At 47.8% G+C, this 7,169-nt stretch overlaps 1 pseudogene; it reads left to right on the top strand.

Annotated features, from left to right (window-relative positions):
- Nucleotides 1-347: 347 nt before the first annotated feature.
- On the top strand, nucleotides 348-2,045 carry LOC147958514 (ethylene-responsive transcription factor 1 pseudogene; annotated as a pseudogene).
- Nucleotides 2,046-7,169: the final 5,124 nt, after the last annotated feature.

The following is a 7,169-nucleotide window of genomic DNA, read 5'->3' on the forward strand; positions in this document are numbered from 1 at the left end:
GATGGCTTCAAGGGTGCGGTCGGGGATGCCCCTCCATAGGCGCTGTCCCTCGGAGTTGTGGGGCCACGGGGCTCGACGCTGTTGGTGGCGGAGACCCCCTCCTCGTGGCGTCGCTCGAAGTACGTCATCCGCAGCGCGTTGCTGTCGGGGGCGAACCTCGGCTGGTTCCGCCGCGGATCCGGCAGCGAAGACCCGATGCGTGCAATTTCGGCACGCCGGGCAGCTCCGGTGGGCGCGGGCGGCACCGGGACCCCACCGGCGCTGAGCCTTCAGGTGCCCGGCACCCGCATGTTCGGGGGCGCCGGGTACTCCGGCTTGTAGAGGAGGCGTGCCACATCCTCGCGCAGATGGCGGCGGCCGAGGCCGTTAGCCGTTGCGCCGTCGTCTGGGAAGCGCTCGGCCATTGCCTTCAGCTGGGGAGAGAGTGGGAGGGAGAGGCGTCGGCGGCGAGAGGTAGAGAGAAGGCGTCGGTGGCGAGAGCTTTGTGCGTTCACCGGCGAGGGAGGACGGCTTTTATAGCCGCGGATGGGCGGTGGGAGAGCTGCCGCCGTGTGCCACGTGACCGGAGTGGGCGGGACGCGGGTCGCCGCGCCTTCACTACGCCGCCCGTGAGGCATCAATGGAAGGCTGACCGGGGCAACAGCCTTGGCATTGTTTCCAGCGGGAATCGAGGCAATGAGGATGACGAAGGTGGCGAGTCGCTGACTCAGCGGACCCACTCGTTTTCGCGCCAAAAACGTTTCTCCCGGCGTCCCCGGGCGTCCCTAGCGTGCCGGGTTCGGACTGAGTCCGCCGGTGTCAAAATCGACCCTAACCGGCAAAAACTGAGTTTCTGAGGGCGCGACTGGGCTGAAATTTCTGCGCCGGCGATGAAAAAGGACTTCAGGAGGGAGGGAGGGAGGGGGGGGGAGGCGGGGGGCACAGCTGGAGATGCTGTAAATGGGCTGCTGAAATAAGAGATCCTCACAAGGGTGTCCGTGTCTGGCTTGGCACTTACAACTCTGCCGAGGAAGCTGCCAAAGCCTATGATGTTGAAGCCCACAGAATTCGTGGCAAGAAGGCAAATGTTAATTTCCGAGAAGAAGCTCCTATGTCTCCTCAGCAACGCTGCGCTGAGCCTACCTCTGTGAAGGTGGCCAAGTTCAACACCGAACAGAAGTCGGTGCTCACTGATCAACACCATGGGCAACGCAGATGTGTATTCCTGCCCTGCTGTTGACTACACCTTAAATCAGCAATTTGTGCAGCCTCAGAACATGTCGTTTGTGCCTACAGTGAATGCAGTTGAGGCCCCTTTCATGAATTTTTCCTCTAACCAGGGGAGCAACTCCTTTAGTTGCTCAGACTTCAGCTGGGAGAATGATATCAAGACCCCCGACATAACATCTGTGCTTGCATCCATTCCCACCTCGATAGAGGTCAATGAATCTGCATTTCTGCAGAACAATGGCATCAATTGAACGGTACCTCCTATGATGGGTAATGCTAGTATTGACCTTGCCGACTTGGAACCATACATGAAGTTCCTGATGGACGATGGTTCAGACGAGTCAATGGACAACATTCTAAGCTGTCTTGTGCCCCAGGACGTTGTCGGCAACATGGGCCTTTGGACCTTCCATGACATGCCCTTGTCTTCTGGTTTCGACTGAGGGAACCGAGGTCGCTGGGTGCCTGTATATATAGACAAAGGGTAGGCATATGCATTGTGGAAATAAACTCAATTATTATGCACTTCAATTTCCATTTCATTGATCATTATCCTTTATCTTGTTTCAGGAATAATTATTCTGGGCATCAACAAGTGCTTGTCTCTGGTGCCTCTAGAATCGAGCAGTAGCGATGTCAGTCTATGGTTATGTATAGCTTAAATGGTCAGGAGACTAAGGTCTTTCGCAATAGACCTCTGTCTTGTACCCGCAGACTATATATCTATCTATGAGACTAGTATGTGATGGGAACTGCTTATTTTGTATTCCTGTTTCTACCTCATTGTAATTGCTACAAGTGGCTGTAAACCTTTTAAATTTGAAGCCAGTGTTTGGTATGTTGTGCTTAATTTTTCTAATACGCTAGTTCTTCATTTGCTGCAATACTGGAACTCTTTTGGAGTATCTTGCCATGGTTGTTAGGGTAAGTGACATGGCATAAACATAAGGTATCATACTGGGCCAACATTCTCCTTCAAAGTTTATCAAAGTATAGCTTTACTTGTAGTAGCAGTGTTCTAGCACAAGCTGCAGATACTGGCTTGGGAAAACAACTTGTGGCTCAAGTAGTATTGGACTAGTCTACTCTTGCAACTCTTGAGGTAGCTACATTTCCATTGTCACACCTGCCTCAAATGTGCATGGCTTGGGGGGCATGTCTTGTTGCCCTGTACTGCATAACAAAATCCTGTTTTTGTTAGGTGAAATCGTAACCGCTCTTGGATTTTGAAGTAGAGAGTAGACTGTAGAGAATTCCGTTGAAAAGCGAGAGTGGACTGTAGAGACTCTTGCTTTGTACAAATGAGAATTGAATGCTTGATGCTGCGATATCTGATTTGAAATTTTTTCTGCTTCCATTGGTCATTATGCGCACGTTCTTGTTTTGACCCTGTTCAGTAGGAGAACCCAATTGGAAATTTGTTTCACAGAAAGCCTACTGTTGCAAAGCTCTTGCACAATTTTGACCAGGATGGTAATGTAGTAAAATGATGTCGTGTTATTTTTCAATTTCGTTTTCCTAAAGTTGGGAAAACCGAAAGGATAAGGCCCTGCTTTTGCACTGCACGAAAGGGAGTAGCTGATGCCAAAATCTGGACGTGTGAATCAAATGATCTGGTGTGTAAGTTTTGTAAGACTCGGACGAAGCCCTGGATAAGTGCACGGCAGCGAGGCGGTTCCTCCACCCAAATCAGCTAAAAAGCTTTGGAAGTCCAGAAATCGGCTCGCAGCCCAGAGAATGCACCAGAAACTTCAATGTTCATGACACCAGTTCTGATATCATATTTGATAAGATTCAGAAATGAAGCAGCATCCGCTGAATTCTCTGATGCCTCCCATGCCTAGTCCTGCTACAAGCATCTAAAGGTGATGGTGGCCAAATAAACCTCAAGTCAGCTAGCGTTTCAGAAATGTCAAGTCAAGCATCCCTTCCTACTCTTTATAGGAAGATGTAATGGACCATTCGACAGTACCTGATCTGGTGCCACAATCACACACAACTTGAATGCTTGATCATGTTGTACTCGACAGATGAAGACCACATCATTTTGATTGTGACGTGTACTGAAGCATACAACCCCCGCATTGCTTGACAAATGAAATGTTGGGTCGATTCCCATCCTCTCGCTCAACCCCCATTGGAGTTAATCCCTCCTAGCACCCTATTCGGTAGAGCAAGCTAAAAATCCCTCCCAAGACCGAGTTCTATACATGAAACACTATAAAACGTACCAATGAAGAAGACTGTTGGCACGGAACACGAGAAGCAAGGTAACAACAAAGCACAATGAACAAATTTCCAGGATCCCATCGTGACATGCCAAAACAAGTTTCATGCAATTGATTAATTCACATGACTGCTATTTCCACAAGAAAATTAATCTACTCCCTCCGATCCATATTAATTGATGTTGTTTTAGTACAACCTTTGGTACAAAGTTATACTAAACCGGCGTCAATTAATTTGGATAGGAGGGAGTAGTATTATTTATGTTCGGCCACAAGAAGGCTAGAAGAAGAATTACTTCAACATCTTGCTCGTAGCAGCTCCGTTCTCACCTTCTGTTTCTCTAGATAGTCTTCAATTATCCTTCATCTGATTGCACACATGCGGAAGGTTTAGTAGTAATCAATGCAGTGATTGTGGTCATCACTAGATGGTCTACGGATCTGGATGTAATTTTTATTATTTTTAGTGTTCATTGTATTGCCGTGATAGAGGACGAATAGATCGAAAGTTTTCTCACAAAAAAACAAAATTAATAGTTAAAAATGAGTTCAAGACTACACACCTACAACCATGCATTTCAACATCTTAAGATAGGCACGCTAAGAAAAGTTCACGGTGTAGAAGGGAGCCATGAGAAATGCATTTGCTTGGTGCAGTAATCTTCATAAACCATATGCTTTTTTACTTTCTTTGAAAAAGGGCATTTTATTCACCCATAATGAAGCATTAAGGGGATACAAAACACCATGAGTACACATCCGGTCTCTGCATAGTTAGAACGCACACAAATGATTACACCAGCAAATAGCAAAGCCATAGAAGACCAATGGTATGCCTAGGTGGATGAAAAAGAAGAGCAACATTAATCCTCGTCGAGCAGGTGCAGCCACCAAAAATATGGTACAAACGTGATATCCATGCAAGCTGTAAATCATGCACACACCAAGCAAATAGCCAGTGCTGGAGCCAGTTGTTGCATGTGCGAGAGAAGACGCAACCACCGAAATCTCACCTTGGAGACAATTCGGTAATCCCATGCTTCCATCGTCTTGTCAATGGTAAATCTAGGTACCTAGACAACATAACACGAGTTGTCACTGTCCCTCTAAGGCCTCGATTACCACCAGAAAAAATGCCACACACCATCTTGGTAGCGCGATGTCTCAACGAAGGATATCCGCTACTTGCCGCCACACTCTGCCTCGATTGGCTTAGCCACCCAAAATAGGGCACCGACAAGACATGGAAGCATCCATCGCAACACAAACCTGCAATCATTCACACCCCCTAACCAATGCTACTCCAAGACGATGCTCCCAGGAGAGAGAAACAACACCAATGATGTCATCGTCCAATCCAATATCACCCGGACCTAGGGTTTCCCTCGGAGCAGCCGATAGGTAGGCAGAAACGGCATCAACGACCGCTTCAACAAGGTAACGACACGCAAAGGCGTCACGATTGTCGGCCCAGAAAAAATTCGAGCACGGATTTCCCCTTCCATCTTGCCGCAGCCGAACAATCTGTCCCACGGCACGTCGGTCGAGACAGAACCACGCCTCCACAACATGTAGCGACCGAGCCATAAGCCATGGTCTAGCCGGGAGCCACCGAGCCCAGCTTCCGCGAGCCCAAGTCTGTGGACACACAAATTTCCTCTCGCATCCGTCCGCAGACAAGGGGGACCAGTCTGCGGACACGGGTGCGGGAGGCGGCTATTCAACGCTGCCCACATACATTTCAACCCGCATTTGAACTAACCAGACGAAATTCATGCCAACTGAACAATATTCATCAAAGTTCGGATAGAAAATAACACAAATCATCAATACATAGCATGCATCTAGTACAACAATGTCTCAAATTCGACTAGATTAAGCGGATGTCCAACAAGTTTATCATCAACAGATCATGCCCTTCCACACATACTCCCTCTTCAGCTTCATCCAATAGTGTGTGTACGTAAATGTCCTTTCCTCTGTCCTGTGGTACATCACGGTAGCGCGTGCAGGCTACATAATGTGTAGACCAACATTGAGTGAACGAATCAATTAACAACTTGACCAAGAAGCAAAAAACTTACAATCTCATTCTCTGGCGCATGCAATGGCCACCTTGCCTCCAGTTGACGAACCATGTTACAAAACTTGGCGATGCTGGTTTGGATAGCGTATCAGCGATACGTTAATGACCTCACATTGCATTCTTGAATGATGTACATGTCATGGGGTGCAATGTGCTTTCGTATGTGAAATGATTCATGCACTTGCTGTCAGAAGGTCCCCATTCTACTCCTGCTTACGAAATCCACGGATATGGCCAATTACGCATCACACAACAACTCATCCTTCATGGTAGAGTAGCACGCCATCCTTCGTACTCTGAAAAACGACATAGCGTTCCAAAATAAGCTCAATGGCATTTGACCGAACACCTGTCGAGCATGGTGTCTGCCATGGAGGTCATCTACAGGGGGCAAGTACCTAGGTACAAACGGCTCCAGAGTGGACATCGCCGTCGTAGAGGTGAGCGGGCGCATCAGTGCTGGTTGTGGACCTCCAGCAATGCCTCTGTGGCGGCCGGAGACGGCGGAGGTGGAGGTTGCAGATGCAAAGCAAGGGAGAGAAGGGGCGGAGTGGAAGAAAATGAGACCAGGAGGGGGTATGGGTGGGTTGGGCGGTGTCGGAGTCCTACGTATCTGCTGTCTGGACTCCCGCAGCCCCCCTTTGTCTCCAATTTGTGGGAGAACACATGTCCGGACCACTCGGCAGCTGGTAGAAGCCCGTGTTGGATGGCTTCCGCGGTCCGGACGTATGCGGGTGGTTTGAGGGTGAGATGCCCTAACAGTGTTATAGCACGATCGAGTTGCAGATACTTGGTTAGGATAACAACTTGTTCTCAAGTGGCATTGTACTAGTTTGCTCTTTTGTCCAAATACATTTTGTGTTCAAGTGGAAAGTAGAGAATAGCAATCGCCGGTCCTTCAGTTGCACTGAATTCTTGAGTTAGCTACATTTCCATTGTCACACCTACCTCAATGTACATGGCTTAGGGACTTTGTCTGGTTGCTCTATATTGCATAACACATTCCTTTTTTTGTTAGGTGCAATCTTTTCCACTCTTGGGTTTTGAAGTAAGGAGTAGACTGTAGACTTATGTAAAAAAGGGAGAGTGGACTGTAGAGACTCGTGCTGTATACAAATGAGAATTGCATGCTTGATATTGAGATATCCAATTGGAACATTTTCTGTTTCCAATGGTCATTACGCTCATGTTCTTCTTTTGACCCTGTTCCGTAGAAGAACCCAATTGGAAATTTGTTTCACAGTTTGAATGAAAGTCTAGAGGTTCAAAGCTCTTGCACGGTGTTGACCCGGATGCTAATGTAGTTCAAAAAATCATGTTATTGTTCAATTTTGTTTTCCTAAAGTTGCAAAAGCTGGAAGGAATATGCTCTACTTTTGCATTGCAGGAGAGGGAATAGCTGTACCAAGGCCGAAGACTAGGCATGGGAATCAAATGACCCGACGTCTAAGCTTTGTGAAACTAAGGGAAAGTCAAGGATAAGTGCTCAGCAGCGAGTCAGTTCCTCTCGCAAAGTCATCCCGAGTGCTTTAGATATCGAGATCATTGCTTCCGAGGGGTATCCAACACATTTGCCAAAATCGGCACGCAGCACAGAGATTTTGCTAGAAACTTCATCAATTCCTCCAGCAGTCCTGATCTCAGAT

Source organism: Triticum urartu, chromosome 7A, assembly GCF_056163025.1.
Source record: "Triticum urartu cultivar PI428250 chromosome 7A, HENAU_Tu73, whole genome shotgun sequence".
Classification (NCBI taxonomy): Eukaryota; Viridiplantae; Streptophyta; class Magnoliopsida; order Poales; family Poaceae; genus Triticum; species Triticum urartu.